This window comes from Pipra filicauda, unplaced genomic scaffold (assembly GCF_003945595.2).
Source record: "Pipra filicauda isolate LSUMZ 115617 unplaced genomic scaffold, ASM394559v2 scaffold473_size681673_pilon, whole genome shotgun sequence".
NCBI lineage: Eukaryota > Metazoa > Chordata > Aves > Passeriformes > Pipridae > Pipra > Pipra filicauda.
In genome coordinates this window covers 45,048-63,360 of record NW_024104613.1, presented here as the reverse complement: position 1 = coordinate 63,360, position 18,313 = coordinate 45,048, and the positions used below count along the sequence as shown (strand labels likewise).

At 33.9% G+C, this 18,313-nt stretch overlaps 1 protein-coding gene across 2 annotated transcripts in view; it reads right to left on the bottom strand.

Moving 5' to 3' along the window:
- The window catches only part of KLHL1 (kelch like family member 1), a 202,758-nt gene that overhangs the window by 144,986 nt on the left and 39,459 nt on the right, over positions 1-18,313 (bottom strand). The gene's annotated exons all lie outside the window — the stretch shown is intronic.

Genomic DNA, 18,313 nt, shown 5'->3' with positions numbered 1-18,313 from the left:
TATAGCCACCTATTCACAGTTCAAAGTTACTCAGTGTGGTGTTGTAGTGGAAAATAAGAAAAAGTGTCAGGTCTAGCTAATACTAGATTTCCAAATTATTCACAACAACTTTTAAAAATAAGCAATGAGATAGTTTCAAATTAATGCTGTAAGATTTTATATATATATATATATAGATATATAGATGTGTAACTTGCAGTGCTGAAAATTAAGGATTTCACAGATGAAGCTGATTATCTTTTTCTTCAACTAGATATATAGAAAACAGTTTACATAATCAATAGAAGAGCAATAGAAGACATATTTTAGTCCAGCATATGAAACAATATTATAAATTAATTCAAACCAAACTCATTCTATATATATTCTATTGAAAGATAAATATTAAGGAGCACATAAGAAATGTTGATTATTTATAGTAATAATACAACAGTTTCATTACATAAGGTTTGAATTCAGTAAGTACTATATTTGCAGAATGATATTGAAAGACCTATAAGAAAATGCAGTCTAATCTCCTGGTGCTGCAAAAAAATTAAATTCTTAAAAGTCAGCTATTAAAATCAAATGCAGTTATAAAAAAAAAAGTTAAAAAAAATGTTGAGATATGCTTGTGATTTACTTTTGAATTATTTTTTGTCCAAAAGTGTTTCACTCCTACAGTCATTGTATGAGGGTCAATAGGTTTAAGGGGAAAAAGCTACTCCATCTTTCTGTCACAGTAATCTCTAGGCTTCACAGTATTCCTTTAAAGCATCTGGAAGCCTGCATAATTGAAGGTGGCATGCAGATAATTTCACAGCGAACCGACACAGTTAAGCTAGGATCTCATCCCACCAGCTATTAAGTGTCATATACAGGTACTAATTCAACATAATGAGTTATCATTTAAAATTAAGTAATTTCACTTTATTTAAACTTCATTTAAAAGAAGTAAATTCACTTTCATAACATTAAGTCAGATCCTGAAAAGTCATCAATTGGTTTAAATTAATTTTTATGCTGGAAAGGTTATGTGTGAGCCTGTCTATAGGAAGCTGAACTGGTAAAATGTTATTAAACCTGATTCTTCAACACACACAGTTACGAAGTGGTGATTTAGAAAGAAACATTTCCTTAATTCTGTTATAGTTAATCTTGTTATACTGTTAAGTGCTTTGTGCCAGATATCTCTTCCTAACGGATCAAACAAACATTGATTCTGTGAGTGGTATAATCTGTTTATGTGTTCCTATCTAATCTGGAGTGCCACACATGTTGATCAGAAATCCAAATTTATTCTCACATATTTGGTTGATCAACAAATGCTTTCCCAAAAAACCCTCTAATGATAGAGCTAAGCTCATTAGAATGGGTAGTGGGTAGGTATTTCAGTTTCTTTTCTCTTCCTCTTTTCTTTCTTTCTTTCTTTTTCCTTCTCTCTTTTTCTTTCTTTCTTTCTGTCTTTCTTTCTTTCCTTCCTTCCTTCTTTCTTTCTTTCTCTTCACTTTGATTGTAGCCCTACTCAAACTTTAGTTTTGTTGCTGAAGAATTAGAATGACAAGTAAATTACAAGAAATAAATCAGTTCCTAATAAATGAGGTTGCTAGGGTTAAACAGACACATTTCTTCCTCTCCCCTGGGGAATCTAGAAGTGACAACAACAGCAATTTTGAGAAAGGAAAATAACAGGAATGAGCAGATTTAACGGGTTCATATTGTTTGTTAATTCAGAAAGCAGGTCTAAGTCAGTTTACATTTGAACAGATAGGATGCTAGTCCTGACTCTTTTTGGCTATTCAAAATCCTGTCTTTTCCAGGTCAGAAAAAGAGAAGTACCCTGACTGAATTTATGCTAGTCTTATGAAGTGAGATTGGGCTGCAATGAGCTTAGTCTATTTTGCTCTTGAATTGTTAGATAGTGTTTGCCACAAATTTTGCCCTCTTTCCTGTTTGCCATTTATAAACAAGACTTTCTACTGTCTAACTCAGTATATCTGTCACTTAGCAAGTCAGTAAATGACTGCTCAAAAGCAAGCCCCCAAAGGCTCAGCATATTTTAAATTATTATCCTGAAAAATAGGAACCAATAAGCTTAGTAGAAGACAATAAATTAATCTTTTATTTATTTTCTAAGAAAGCCCAGATTAAAAACCCAGATTAAAAGCCTGCTACTTATCCTCTGTTTATTACAAAAGTTCTGTCTGTATAATCAATGCTTTAAATGTAGATAGCACCTTGTTCAAGTAGGAATTATTTAAAGCAAATACCATTTACTTTCTACCAGTTTGTGAAAGGCATGTATAGGTACTTAGGGCCAATTAGAGATATGAAAATCACATTTTCTTTTTGCATATATTGTTTTTATCTAGGTGCAGGGAAACTGGACCACACATGCAGTGAGATGCTTGTTGATTGCATTCAGCAGCAACTCCTGACACAAATTTGACTGAAAAGTCCCTGAGTCTTTAAAAAAAAAAAAAAAGGAAACAATTCACCTTAGTAAGTTTGCATAGACTAATTTTCAATGTTAAGAATAACTTTTTGCCCTCAAAAGAGAAATGTTTTAAAAAGAGTCCCAAGGTGTTGAGAAAATCCAGTCTTTGAGCCTCTACAGATCTTAAAATAGTGTAAATAGAAATAAAAACTTAGAGAATCTACAACATCTGACTCCACAGTGCTCCTCTTTTACTAGAAAAAGCACATTGATTTGAACAAAAATAAAGAAATGAAAACCTTTATCTTATAGTAATGCTATAGAGTTAAAGAGAAAATGCCAAGAAAAAAAGAGGACCTTACATACAAATTTAGCTACCTGTATCGGTCTTGTTAAGTAGTTAGTAAAACTGTCACACTTAAGCTGCAAACATTCAAAAACAGAACACAAACACCAGTAGTTAAATCATATCCTGAATAAATCAAAGAAAAAAATAAAAAAAAAGTAGTATGAAATATGATTTGAAACTATACTACATTTCTCTGAGTAAGCAGAGGCTTAGATTTAGAAATGTTTCCATTCTGGAAATTATATTCATAGAGGTGTAGAAAACAACAGATTCATATCACTGTATATAGCAAAGTACTTTACAGAGTACTTAGGTATATTAAATACTCTATCAGAACACATCCTTCATTTCACTGAAGGTCCTGGCCAAAAATAAAGAACTTTTTAATCAGAAAATATCATATCATTTCATTTTTACTGGAATATCAAATCCTGCTGTTATTTAAATTTTTTTTTTCAGTTTTCACTTATGCAGGAATGATGACGCAAACTTATTCAAAACCTGTTCAATGTAATTTAGTGTATATTACTGGGTACATATCCAAAACACATAGTCAAGAAAAAAAACATAACCAGTTCTTCAGTGAAAATTACTTTGCTATTTATAACTTGCAAAGCCAGAAGAAATATTCCATATATGAGTGAACAAAATCCACACAATTCTTTCTCTAAAAATTGCTTATTGAATGCTTAGAAATCAATAGCCTGAGGAATTGCAATTACCAAACTAAGATGAACTGTCAAAAGTCATGGCTCTCATTAGCGATCACTTGCAAAAAAAAAAAAAAAGTTTCCTTACAGTAGCAGGAAGGCTAAAATTCTGTTTGTGAACAAAAGCTACGTTTTTCACTCTGTTACCTGCAATGATATCTGCAACTACAGGCTCTGCCTAGAATTTCAGCAGTTAGAAGTGCCAGATAAAAATATAATGGGAATATCAAATAGGACTTTTTAGTTATACCCGGTTAACTCGGAGATGCACTGCTGCTGTCTCAGGGATTCTTTTTCCATGTAAAAGAAAAAATGGAGTCCAGTGCACATTATAAACCCGTTGCTCTTGTTCTATAGATAAATCTGCATAATGTATCCTTTACAATGATGTTTCCTCCTAAAGGCAATTTCTGGATCAAGATAATTGTAATGTAACTCATTCTTTGGACACCATAAGGCAAAATTCAGTCACTAGGCCATCTGTATGCCTAGGAAAAATACATGTGAATCTTCTGTTGTTCTGTGTTTCTGTACAACTTAAGAATATTATCAGCTCTGAGAAACAAAATATTAGCTACCAGTTTACTGTGTGATTTCAGAGAAATTGTTCAAGCAGCCCTTCAGAAACACAGAAAGGACAATGAGAAGGGACAACTGCACTACACCAAACTGCTTCTACAGAGAAGAAATATATGCCTTGTTTAGTTGCTGACAGGAAAAAAAAGGCTCAACAAGGTAGTTCAACAAAAAGGCAGTACAGTTAGAGAAGGAAGAGTTTGTTTGCAGTATGATTTTTCCAGGTTACTAATAATACACAAATCAAGACATGTGTTTTGGTTGAGTTCAAAATACACTCAGTTGGATTTTTTCTTATCTATGACCCTTCACCAGATAATGACCTAACCTAAGCTCCAAGTACTGACCTCTCTATTGTCAGTGTGATAAACCAACATAAATAAAGATTTCACAGTCTCGCAAAATACTTGGGTTTTTTAGATTTCAGCTCTTTTAAAAATGTCTTGGTTTTGACTTTGTTGTTGTAAAAACAAAAGATTAAATAAAATTAATTCAATTAATGGACAATTACTAAAAAAATCTCATTTTCTGCAAGCAACTACTTACAGAGTTCAGTTACCTTCATGACAAATGCTGCCCCTTCCCTCGGTCTTCCCCCATTTTTTTCTAGAATTATTACTGTTATTAATGACATGAGAGAAGGAAAGCAGAGCTGCTGGGTCATATTTTAGTGAAGACAGTGGAAGTTATCATCTCAGAAGTCTGAGACAAAGACTCTTGTACAGGAGGATAATACTACTGGTCTGAGTAGTTAAATGCAACAGGTTGGAGATGTATTTCCCTGTCTTCTTGCAGAGGTAAGGTGTTCATGATGACTACCCATTCCTCTGGTTGAGAAGCAGCCACAAGCAGACGGGAAGAACACCAAGAAGTAGCTGCCATAGTGGAAATGAGAGCTTGAGAAATTTATGACAATGTATTGAATACCACTGTGCACTGAGTGGTGCCGGCAGACACAGACTTCACACTCACACAAAGCACAGACTTTCAGTTTCCTGGAAGTTGTTATAACAGCTTATAACTTGCCCAGTTGTTATAACAGGTTATTCCAGACAATGAACTGCACTGAGTCTTTGCGAATTACTTAAGCGGTCAAATATAAGATGACAAAATAGTTCTCCTATATAATTTAAATAATTCCCTTATTCCCCAATGTCATCTTTTACCAGCTGACAAACACCATGCTGGAACCTTATAATTCAGTTATAAAAAAATGGACTGAGCTTGAGCCTGAAGATGAGTGTGAATGAACACTGTGATACATAATCTGTATTTGTACCCCTTGTAGAGGCAAAAAAAAATGTGAGCAGCCAGAAATACTATCGTTCCAGGACTACAGAGACTCAGGTCATGTGTCTGGCATCAGATGTGCTTCTCAAAAATAGAAATAAGGTTCTGATGAATCTGGTTACAACTGAAAGTATTTGTTTTTAGAAACTGCTAAATTGATGGTTGACTAACACTATTTCACAGTGAAAAAACCAGCAGTATTAAAATTAACGGGAATGGACTTACTTTGATGAATTTTATAAATGAAGAATTCTGCTGAGCATTTCAGAATTATTCTTATATTATAATCTTTAATCACTGATTTTTTTATCATTATTCAAATTCACTCAGTCACAGATAATATTCAGAGTTTCACTGAGTGTGACTTAAAGTCTGTGTCTAGTTCTGGGCTCCTCAGTACAAGAAAGACAAGCAGTTACTGGAGAGGGTCCAGTGGAGGGCCACATAGATGACCAGGGGTCTGGAGTATCTCTCTTATAAGGAGAGACTGAAGGAGAAGGGTCTGTTTAGTCTAGAGAAATGAAGACTGAGAGGGGATCTCATCAACACATATAAATATCTCAAAGGCAAGTGCCAAGAGGATGGTGCCAGACTCACTTCAGTGGTGCCCAGTGACAGGACAAGGAGCAATGGCCATAAACTAAAACACAAGAAGTTTCACCTCTTTCAACATGAGAAAGAACTTCTCTACATTGAAGGTGGCAGAGCAATGGAACAGGCTGCCCCAGGAGGTCATGGGGTCTTGCTCTCTGGAGACATTCAAAACCCACCTGGATATGTTCCTGTGTCACCTGCTCTAGGTGACCCTGCCTTGGCAGGAGGGTTGGACTAGATGATCTCCAGAGGTCCCTTCCAATCATATCTATTCTGTGATTCTGTAAGTCAAATAAGTGGATGGAATATGAAAGAACATCAAGGCAAAAGACTAAAAATTAAAAGACATTAACTGTCTTTCATAATAGGGACTTAACAGTATTTAACAGCCATACAAGTAACAATCACTGACACTTTTATTTTTTCAATTTATAAAATTATTATGATAAATGGATTGACTTGATTTGTTGATCTCCATCATTAAAATAATGTTAAATATTTTACTTCCTATACTATATGGATACATGATAAAAACATAGAACAGTGGAATTCTGAACTCTGACTTAGGCAGAACAATTAGAGGATGGTTTCAGACTTAGGTACAATAAGCAGTTGACAGATCTATCAATAGAGATCACATAGTATTTTAATGCAGAAGTGATGCACATAAAATAACTTATGGTTTTATCACCACCCATGGTTTATGCACATACTTCCACACAAAATGAGATTTTTACAAATACAGACATTAAAGATTGTACATTCAGAAACTGATGAAGCCAACACCATACAGGAAAGTTCTAATATACCATGGAGGGAAAAGTCCCATATATTTCAGACAGCTCTGGCTGTAATTCCTTTATCAGTAGTGTGTAATCTTCCAACAAATGCAACTTCGTAAAGTCCATTCAACCAGTGCCAGTGTCACTGACACAGGAGCTCTCTTCTACCTTAGTCCTGTACTACTCTATGAACAATGCAATCATGGATTATAAAAGAGCAGTGCTGGACTTACTAGTGGGATGGTTAAGAGAGAGAAGGAGAAAAAAACCCCAACCAAACAAAGAAAACAAACAAACAAAAAAAAAAACAAAACCCAAAACAAACCCAAAAAAAAACCCAAAAAACCAAACCAAACCAAAAAAAAAAAAAAAAAAACCCACACAAAAAAAAAGAGGGAAGAGAAAAGCTATAGGGTATGTTTCCCATTGTGTGACAGTACACAGGCTTTTCCATCCCAGCACCAGCTGACCACTTCCCAGATGTTTGCATTTCCTTCTGTAACAGTGCTCTATTTTCTGAATGGATGGCTTGAATTATGCCTAAGAGAGGTGCCTGTCTCATGCGTTAACTATTTTGTCATGACAAATGGCCATATCTATATGGATAAACTAAGTAAATTAGCTGACACAGTTACTCATTCAGAGCGTGTACACAAATACATACAAGAATGCAGATCTCTCTTTTATTAGGAGACATTTTCTTCCAGCATTTACTTTATGATATAGGGACTTTATGTAAACAGAAATCATAAAGGTGAGTGATGGTGATGGCATTCAAAAAAGGACAAGCAAGTATTTTATGAATATTGTGTTCAGTATGCATAAAATTTCACTGCGCTATTGTATTACATGATGATATTCCACAGCATAGGTAGCATGTTAGAGCTTGAAACACATTATGACTGCAATGGAAATCATGTCAAAGACCACAGTAAGCTGAATCTTTAAAATTCCTGGCTTAAAATTCTGGTTCAGTCAAATACTACACTTGGTGAGGTGGAAGATCACAACACACATGCATGCACCCCTGCCCTTCAGTAAACTGTGTGAATGATTCAACCCGCATCCTGTTGCAAGACAAGCTTTTAGGGAGCTTGCACAGCATTCAGTGGCAAGCAGCATACAATCACTTCCTGCTATTCATTACAGATCTATTGAGTGTCATGCATCTTTTGGTGACATTCATGAATTTCACGGCCCTGACATGCCTGCCTGCATCTGCAAATCTGCATATCAGAAAGATATGTCTGAAATAAAGAAATAAACTGTAGGTTATTATGCCCTGCTGTTTTAAAGTGTCAATTCATTTGCTAATCCCAAAAACAGCAATTAAGATTGACAATTTGGTGAATCCTGTCTAAGACAAATTTGATGGTTTCAGCTTCTACACTGCAGGATCACTACAACCCTAGGAACTTAACTTGCAAGCAATTAAGGACTACATGTTCCATAACAGTCACCACTCATTAACCCAGCACATACCCAAGCCATGCTCTTCATCCTATGATCAATATGAAAAAGGTCTAATGAATTTTTCCTATGTATGCATATTAATAGCCATTAATATTACTTTTGTCTAACACAGTATTTGTAAAATTACTATCTACAGAGGCTGAAATCAGGCAACAAGAGTGATATGCTAGACTGAATTAAATAAAAAGGTAGGTACACACATATCCAAGTTAAATACTGACCTTAATTTGCAAACTTGTAGGTAAGGAACCTCCAGTCAAAGCCTCAATATTATGTACAGTTACAGAGAATTACAGGACAGCCTGTGGCATACTTAGTGCTTATGTTATAAAATAGAAAAAAACCCCACTATCTATTATCTATTCTCTATCTACTATCTATTCTATCTATCTTTTCCATGTTACTGTTTGTGATTTGAAGATGTTTTACATTTTCTATCCAAAGCATGACACAAACATAAAAACAAAACCTGGAATTCAGATTTTTTTTTTGGTCCATTAAAGGAAAGTTATTTCTTTGTACCCCTCTGCCTTTTATTTTTTCTTGAAAGATGAAGTAGATGAAACACTTTCACTCCCTTTACTTCACAGACTAGTCAGCAGACTACCAAATTAGGTAAGACCTTTCACTGGAGGACTAATCAAGAGCAGAGCATGAGTGCCCTAACCACATAATTAACTGCAAACAACACAGAGAAGCCAGACCTTTGTGATCAGGTATTTTGCACAGGGCATACACAAAGGTATTAAAACAGATGTGAATGTTTAACTTCTTTAAAGAGATACAGATATGAGACAGTCTTGCCTGGTACTCCGAAACAGATGAAGATACTTCCAGAAGCACATATGAAAAAAAAGCAAGATTTAAAGAAAGGTATTTCTTCTCCTCACCTGCCCTAAACTGGCTAGTTTATGAGGACTCTCAGTCTGATGCATCTCTGCTTTGTGGTACTTAACCGTTTGCATTAAACCTTTAACGAACCTGAGTATCTTTTTTAATTGTAAGAACTCAGTGTTAGGCATTTCAGTACTTAACATGGCAGCAACAGTCTCCTTTGGAAGCTGAGCTCCAGGGATGATAAAAGGAATGTCTACATTTCTGACCTATGCTTCTATCTACATTCAATTTAATGCAACACTGGTGTAGGTGAAGAGGGATGCCCAGGAGTATTTTGTAAGAACACTGATTTCTGCTTATGTTTCTGATTTTTTTCTTAGGCTATTGTATCATAGTAATTTTTTTTGAGGCCATTCTCTTTCTTTTTCTTTTCCACTTTTTATTTAGATAGAGAACAAGAGGAACAAACTGCAGGTCATATATATAGAGATAAAAGCTATTCACATCCTTTGCATATCTTTGATGACTGGGCATAAATTCCATAAATTCTCTTACTGTCTCGGGACACCTTTAAAACAGCTAGCAATGATTACTTGGCTATATTTTATCTTTAATCCATATGGATTATTCATAAGTTTGTCAAATGTTTTAAGAGTACCTACTTCTCTAACAAAATATGTAATCCTTTAATTTCTCAGGTCTGCAGAATTTTAAGCGTGCACTTCCAACTAGATTCAGTGAACACCACAGCACTTCAAAATTAAGAATTAATTACTAGAATAAGATTTATTTTAGTCAAACTCATTATATACCAGGCTAATCTATATTGTCACTGCTTGCATCTCAAAAAGTGCCTGTCTAGTCAAACCTGAAGTCTACTTGATTTTTTTTATTGCATGTGCTTGTTTTTGCTTTCTGAATGTGTCTTCAAATGTCAAGCTAATTTCAGTGGATATGGACAAATTTGCAGAGCCTTCCATTTCCTGACTATCTGACAAACTCAGTGTACATAGAATACTGTAGCTGTAGTTAATAGTAGTTAAGACCTGAGATTAGTAGATTTTTTTATACTTACTTATTTCTTTAACTTTGGGATAGAAACAAAATTCTAGTTCAACTATAATTGAAAAGACAAAAGATTGAAGTTCATATGGATTAAAAGAAATGGATTAAAAATATTACATCTTTAAGAACCCTTGAAATGTTTAAAAAGCTATCAAACAGCATCAAGATGATTATCAAAGTGAAATGCTGAACAATTTCTCAAACTTTTTAGACCACTCAGGAATCAATTACATTGTTTTATCATGAGTTACTAATTCAACACAAATAACGTAATACCCATCAAACTCAATTTCTCTGGAAAGATATTAAAAAATGACCACTGATTGTAGAATATATCTTTACCTATTTCTCTAGTTATATAACTCGTTAGAAGAAAAATATCCGAAAATGAGCAATTATATCTTGTACAATTTTAAGTCATGAATGTTCTCTTCATCACAATACCAGATATCAAAATATATAAATTATATTCTATTATAATAATATTATAAATTATATTTGAATACTATGACTTATTAGTCTTTCTTGATCAATCTAATATTCAATGGAAATGGGAAGATTAACATAAAAATAGAGACTAGAAATGTACTTTTCATCAACCTACTTTAAAAATATCTGTAAAGCTGTTTACATCTGCACCCCAGATTAAAAAGAAAGAAAATTTTTCATTGATTTCTTTCTCATTCTTTAGATTAAATGCAAATACCATAGCAAACATCTGGGTGCCTTAAAAATAAATAAATAAAAGTATTAAAGGCAACTTAAATTATTTTTTAAACTAAAATGTAGATATTACCCAAATTCAGTAGTAAATGACATTTTAAAGTCTATTTTGATGAAAGTAACCTTGCTTAGACAAATAAAGTGCTAAGAATGTATTTAGTGGTGTTCCTTCACATGAATCAGAAGGTATAGAAAATCCTGCCTACTGTAAAGAGCAGTCTTCTATGTCTCAGACATGAGCAAGCTACAACCAACATCCTTTTGGGCTTAAACAGCCAAAAATCATGAAGAATGTCTCCAAGTAGGTACTATGGTCTTTTGCATTCATATTTAGAATTTTTTTTACTACATCAGTTCAAATAGAAGTTATATACATATATGCTGTCTTCACCTGTGTTTTCTAGTACACCTTCAAAATTGTCAAATTAAACCAAATTAAACAAATTAAAACAAATTAAATATTCAAAAAGTGAAAAAATGTTGTTCCACATATGCAAGATACATAGAACTACACAAAATTTGTTTTTTCAACAAGTCAAACATTGTAATCTATAGAACAGCAATACAGAGGCTCAACTAAGATTTTTCTTCAATCACTTTAATACCAGTCAAGCTTCAGAAATAATAATACTATAAAACTGGATTTATAACAGTGAATTCACATTGGTGAAACAAAACCAGTCCTATTGCATGTCTGGCCTCACCATGTTTCATACAGAGCCCAGATGAGTGTGTTAGCATAGGGTATCTCTGAGAAATCTTTTAACCTGTAAGGTCATTGAGACTGTTCACTTCTGGTCTTAAATTTGAATAGCTCTAGGGTAATCTCACATCAGTAAAAGTGACATGGCAAGTTTATCTCCTCAGGGTTTGTTGCTACCATTTTTGCTGCCAGAATACTCCTCCATACCAGAAGTTTGAGGGAGAGAGAAGAAGTAAATTAACAGGAAAACCTGCCATTAGCTAAAAAAATAAAATAAAATTTAAAAAAGGTGAAAAAATATTAAAAAAAACGAACCCCAACTACAGGTAACTGCTCTCACCTGAAACAGTTTAAATAGCTCTATGATTTGTATAGATGCCTTTCTAGTCCCGTGCACTGCCCTGGTATGTTCATTACTTATTCGATTCAACACCTAATATTCATTAGCTATTGCAAGCATTATTCGCTGTCATACAAATTTATTTGGTTGAGATTATTTTGCTGAAAAGCCATTCCCAGTCATGACTGAATGTTTCTATATTTTTGGCAGCTGTAAGACAAAAGAGAAGGCATTAATGCCATAATTACTAGCCTATCTCTAAGAATGATATAGGTGCAACAATTTTTCACTATTGAAATCGCTGCCTGAGATGAGCAGTTTACACAATGTATAATTACAGAGACCTAATTGTGGAATTCATTTCTTTTAGCTGTCACTTAAAAATCCAAATTCCATAAAACAGTTTTATAAATGGAGTACATCAAACTATCCTACACATGCTTAAGGGCAAAATGTAACAATTAGGTAATGTTATAGTTGAGTCTCTTGGCCAGAGATGTCTCTAGGCTATAAGAGTTTTACTGTCAGCTTTCTTTCTACACCTGAGCAACTTACATACCCAAACTTAGCAGATAAATCAATCCCTATAAGCAGGTCCCAGCTTTCATTAGGAGTGCTGTAAAACAAACACAAAGGTTTCCGCCAATCTTATTCTAAAGGGAAGATAAATTGTCTATGACTTTATGCTATGCAATATTTTCTTTCAACAAGAAGCAATATTACCAATAATTACTTGATTCTGCATTTCTTTCACGGTTTATGAATAAAACACTGGCATTTTCAATCAAAAGTCAAGAAACTTTACCCCACATCAGTAAATTCTAAACTAGACCCATTTCTTTTTAGTAGATGATCTTTAACTTCTCACTGATGAAAGACTAAAGCAGCACACCTCTATTTTTTGATTTATGTTACAGTGGAGTACAATGTCTCTATTTCCAAATTATTTTGACAATCTGAATATTAATTATCACTACATTTCAGTAATCAGAAACTAAAACAAGAGTTACTAGTAAACAGGGTAACGAACATATATATCTCCTCTGTAGGCTATGTGTGACCATATTAAAGCAGCTATCAATAAAACTCTGTTGGCTGACTGCAATCATTGCATACTATATATCATGAAATTAGGTATAGTTATGTATGAAACTGACTTTTATTAATGAACTATACCTGCTAATGATTTTGATTTCTGCCAAGTTTTGCTATGAATCAATTTAAAATGTTGATATGTGCATGCATGCTAATTTTGGGGTTTCTCATCTGTTGTTTTTGGTCATCTGTCAAGTATGCATTATGCTATTGACAGGCACAGATTTCCAAGATTCATATTTCATTGAAGCTCTTCCTGTGTGCTTGGCATAATTTTTTCTTCTCGCTGTCAAAAAGAGAGATTCATTTAGCATTTATGATATGAAATCTCTCAATCATAGCATGTAATTGCAACAGATTGCAAAATACTAGTCATTCTTTCTGGACAGACCTTTCCTATTTAAAACACCACCACTGACAAGGCACCAACTTGGATGACAAGGTGGATGTCTCCAGCAGCTGGGCTCAGACACCCCATTCTACCCAGTTGATGGCAGCTGGACATACCAAGGTCACAGGCCACTCCAGTTGCTGGTACAGACCCCCTCTCTCTCATACACAAAGAAACTTGTTTCGGTTCACCAGTCCAAAGAGTCTTAATGTAAGACACATAAAAAAGTTACCGAAAAAATATGTCAACAGCTATTAGTGGATAAAGGACCACAAAAGTGTGCTTCTCCCTTAGGAAATAATGAGTAATCCTCAGGTTAAGCCAGATTTCTTCATATAAAGCATCATATAAGGCTCCCCAAGCAGTAGAGGAAAACTTACAAATACAGCACTAAGACCGTTCTTACAGTCCTTTGGTGGTGTCTTGAAAACTCCAGGTTCCATTTTCTTAAAAGAAAAGTAGAAACCTAATCTTTTACCTTCATTTTCCACGCTTGAGAAAAACATTGAATGAAGAGAGAGCAGACCTTGGTGTGTCCGGTGTGCTTGAATGTTTTCTCCTCTGGGTTCTCCTTTGACTCTAATCTATTAGGAATTTGTTCTTAATTTTATACAAATTGTAAAAATGTCTGTTTATATATTTTTGTGCATAATACATATATATTTGGTATGTGTGAGTTTTCATATTTACATATACATTTGCATGTATGTACATATGAACATATACAGACAGACGGACATATATACAATTTGCTCAGCAAGAATTTTTGCATATCACTTTTTGGTTTTTAATTGTCATTGCCATTGCACATTATTATGTTAATTTTTAATTTAACACAAAAAATTATCAGTGCAATTAAAAAGAAGGAATGAAAGCAAAATTTTATCAAGTACTGTTAATAGTGCTAGCAGTATTATTGAGTTACACATGCAGGAGAAATTTAGTAAGGTCAGTGATAATCTGTGAAGCTTCAAGTGATTCACTGTGAAGTTCACCTACTTCACATGCATTTTGCACAATAATTACAACCACAGCTGATAATCAGAGCATGGCTTTTTGACCTCCTCTAGACTGGAGAGCTGTAATAAGCTATTCTTAACAATGCTTTAAAAGGAAAGAAAAAACTTCCAAGGATGCATTGTGACCTGACTGCATTGCAAACTGCATCATTTGTCTATTGAATTCCTGGTACAGTTCAAGATCTATTAGGGGTCTCAAGGATTGCATGGTTAAGACATTTGTTGTCAAAAGATACCAGTAATCCACTGTACATCAGTTCAGCAGAGTTCAGCTAATGAACTCATGGCAGCATTATCTAGATTGGATTTAATGTCAAGCTATTCTCAGCAAAAGATTTTTGTTCACCTATTACTGAAAAATGAAAAAAATAATTTCTTACAATGTATTTTCATATGTGACACATTTAGGAAGGTCATATAAATAAAGCAAATGACTGCTTTAGTTTTCTTACACATGAAACTAAAACGGATCAAAAGGTTAACACCAATGTAGCACAGCATGACTTTATATGACCCTTTATACTAATTTACATTTACCAGTCTAATATTTCCATTAAACTCAAACATTATCTAGATATATTCTGCACAGTCACCATTACTGTTCTTAAAAGAATGCTGGTATTATTAACTATATTTTAGCAATGGAGAAATTGTGTCATCAGCATATGAAGTGGTATTTCCAAAAATCTACTACCTGGCAAAGAAAAAATGAAGCAATAAATGCCAGAATTAACCAGATCGTGTTTGTAGTTTAGCAAAACGCCGTGGTTTATGTAAATAATCTAATGTAGGCAACCAAATGTAATACATTTCAATAGCTTCATCCATACTAGTAAAAAAAACTATATCAGAACCTGTCCTTGGCATAGCTAATACCCATTGTGCTAAAATCTTCCTGCCCCAAAGCACGCTGATTTTCCCTATCAGGAACTATCCCTGGGCTGTGCTATTTTTTAGATCCTGCCCAGACACTGGGACAAACCTACATCACGAAATTTGTCTGCAGCTAAATGGCATAGGTGATAGGAGGCTGCTTGAGTTTGTGCCTTGGTCTGTATTGTTTACAGTACAGATATAGTCAGATGCTATTAATCCCCAATGAATCCCAAGTTCATCACAGATCACACAGAAAATAAAAAGGTATCTACTGAATTGGCCTTTATATTTTAACATAATTTTCAAGTAACATTTTAAATGAAAGATCCCAGAAACAAATAACTAACAAGTATGTGATGCTTTCGTAAAAAAAACCAAACCAAACCAAACCAAAACAAATTAAAGATAAATTAATGCCATTTCTTTCAATTACACCATCCTTCTCTTACCACAATTTTTGCTGAATTTAATAATTATATTAAAACTTCTATATGTGTTAATTTTATTTGGAATAATATATTTATCATGTTTTGCAAAGCTTTGCAATAGTTGAAACATAGAGTCATAAAACCACTCAGGTTGGAAAAAGCACTTAAGACCACTGAGTTGATTCCTTTTTTGTATTTCAGCATGGCTTGAGGTGAGAAGCAACAGTGTTTGGTATATTGATTGGGTGGATTGTATTTTGAAAGTTCTTGGAGGATCTTTTACAGAAAGGAAAAGGATTTGTCTCATGTGTCGTGTTGTGTATTCTTGCAAGTCCATGTGTTCAAACATACTGGCAGATTATTCTGAGTTACAGACAAAGTAGCTTCAAAGCCCACAAGCAAACAGCTTAAGTACATTAAACCAAGGAACTAAGTTAAAGAACAATAATACAAACAATGTATAGAAAATAATATTTAAAAAATCAAAGCATTTAAATAATTAAAAGATTTAGATTATTTTATTTACTTTGTCATAGGTAAAAATGGCTGGATACTTGAAGTGTTCAAAATTCTTTACAAGCACACTGTCATTCTTTACCCAGGGAGGTGCTCCAAGAAGGAAAGGGAAAAAGAGAATGCTATAATAATTAGCAAAGGGAAAGGAAGTACTCCTATCTTAACAGAAATCATAATGTTAATCCATCTAGTAAGGTTTTCCTTTGCAGTCCAACATCCACTTTTCCCTGTCAGCACTTACTCATTAGCACAGGTATATTTTGCATCTAGATTTGTGGAATAATTTTGAAAGGGTAGACTTCAAATAGATTTTTGCATAACTGCAATATCAACACACAAAAAAAATTCCAATGTGCCAGAATTGCAAATCTAGCAGGATAACTTTTGGGGTACATAAGGTTTTGTACTACTATCAAGTACATTTTTCTTTTGAAATTAATTAACTTTGTATCCTTGGAAAGTGATTTTACTTAATTTTAGAAGGATGATACAGTTACTTAATCTATTTAAAGGTTTTGGCATGAAAAAACAATTACACACAAAACATTTTCACTCAGACAAAATGGATGTGCATTCAATTGCTAGTAGCTTTTATAATTAAAAAAACAAAAAAAAAGGAAATACAAGCTACTGTTGTTAAGTGGAAAAAAGCAATTAAAAAAACTCAATTGAAATCTAACCCTCATCCTTTCCATTAAAAAAAATAAAAACAAAACAACAACCCCAAACCTGCCTAGCACGAGAATGTTCTTATTGTCCTAATGCTGTTTTGATAACATACAGATATGAATCATGTATAATACTTATGCTTACACACCAAACCATCAACTATTCTACTGCTGGAACCAAATGCAGCCAAAGAGTATATTTATGTTATATTTTATGATTAACGTTTTACCTTAATTCAATTCCAGTTCTCATTGCTAAATTCCTAACTCCAAATTATTATACTCTAGTTTAGAGCTTTAAACCCTTTAAACCTAAGAGACACAGAAATAGAGCAAATACAACCTCCTCATCAAGCTCTATTATGCTGCCTAAATGGATAGTAATTCACAGATGAAACGTTATATCAAATGACCCCTAATGATCTTAACAGGTGTTTATTGCCATGCCCTGTCAATGCCTGAAACAAACATAAATTTACCCTTTCTCTTTATTCCTGGAAATACTGTCTTAGCAGTGACTTGCCTATTACATAAATTTTGCAAATGTGTGCAACAAAACAGGCTGATTCACCTGTAAAACTAGAGACCTAGCAGATTTTAAGAACCAAGATAGCACATACTGTAACCTTTCATCAGTTCATCCTTGGTTGGTTAAAGAGGGCTACAGCTGTGAAGAAAATAATGCCAGGTAAAATCTGCTGCAGGGTGAACAAAATCCAAGGGATATAAGCTTAAATTAGAATTCATTACAATGAGATGCCAAACAGAATGCCTATTAATTCCAGAAATGAAATTAATATGTGCACCTAATTTTCCTCCTCTCTTTATTTCTTTACTTCTTTCTTTTCTCAAACTCTATTTTCTTGCTTTACTCTTTTCTTTCTCTTGTGGGTAACTTAAAACTAGTAAGTTGTGTTTTACTAAAATTGATTGCTTTGTGGTGGGTGCTTTTGTGAACTAGGTCTTTTTGCTGGGTGTTTGGGGAAATATTTCTGCATTAGTTATAGGTTATCCCTGTAAAATCTTTTGCCAAAATATCTCATTTTCTCACTAAATCAAAAGAAATTTTCTTAGAGGAAACACAGCAGCGTTTTCTCCAGATACGAATTCAAGGTATAACAAACTAAAGGTTTTTCAAAAGTTTGGTAAGCAAACTTAAAAGTCTTAAATGTAAGTAATATTCCCAATTAAGCGTGAGGCTTAAAACTGGAGTGTTACAGCTGTAAGATTGGAAAAGGCATACAGCATAAGGGAGACTGCCTCATGATTGCAGACTAACACCAATATAAAACAGTGATGAAGAGACACATAACCATTCCAGACTTATTCATCTACTTGCCTTTGGGAAGAATCACAGAATCACTTAGGTTGGAAAAGACATTTAAGATCGTTGAGTCCAACTGTTAAGAGTAACAGTCCTTAGTGGTTCAGGGTAAGAGGAATCTGTTCAGACAGTGGGAGA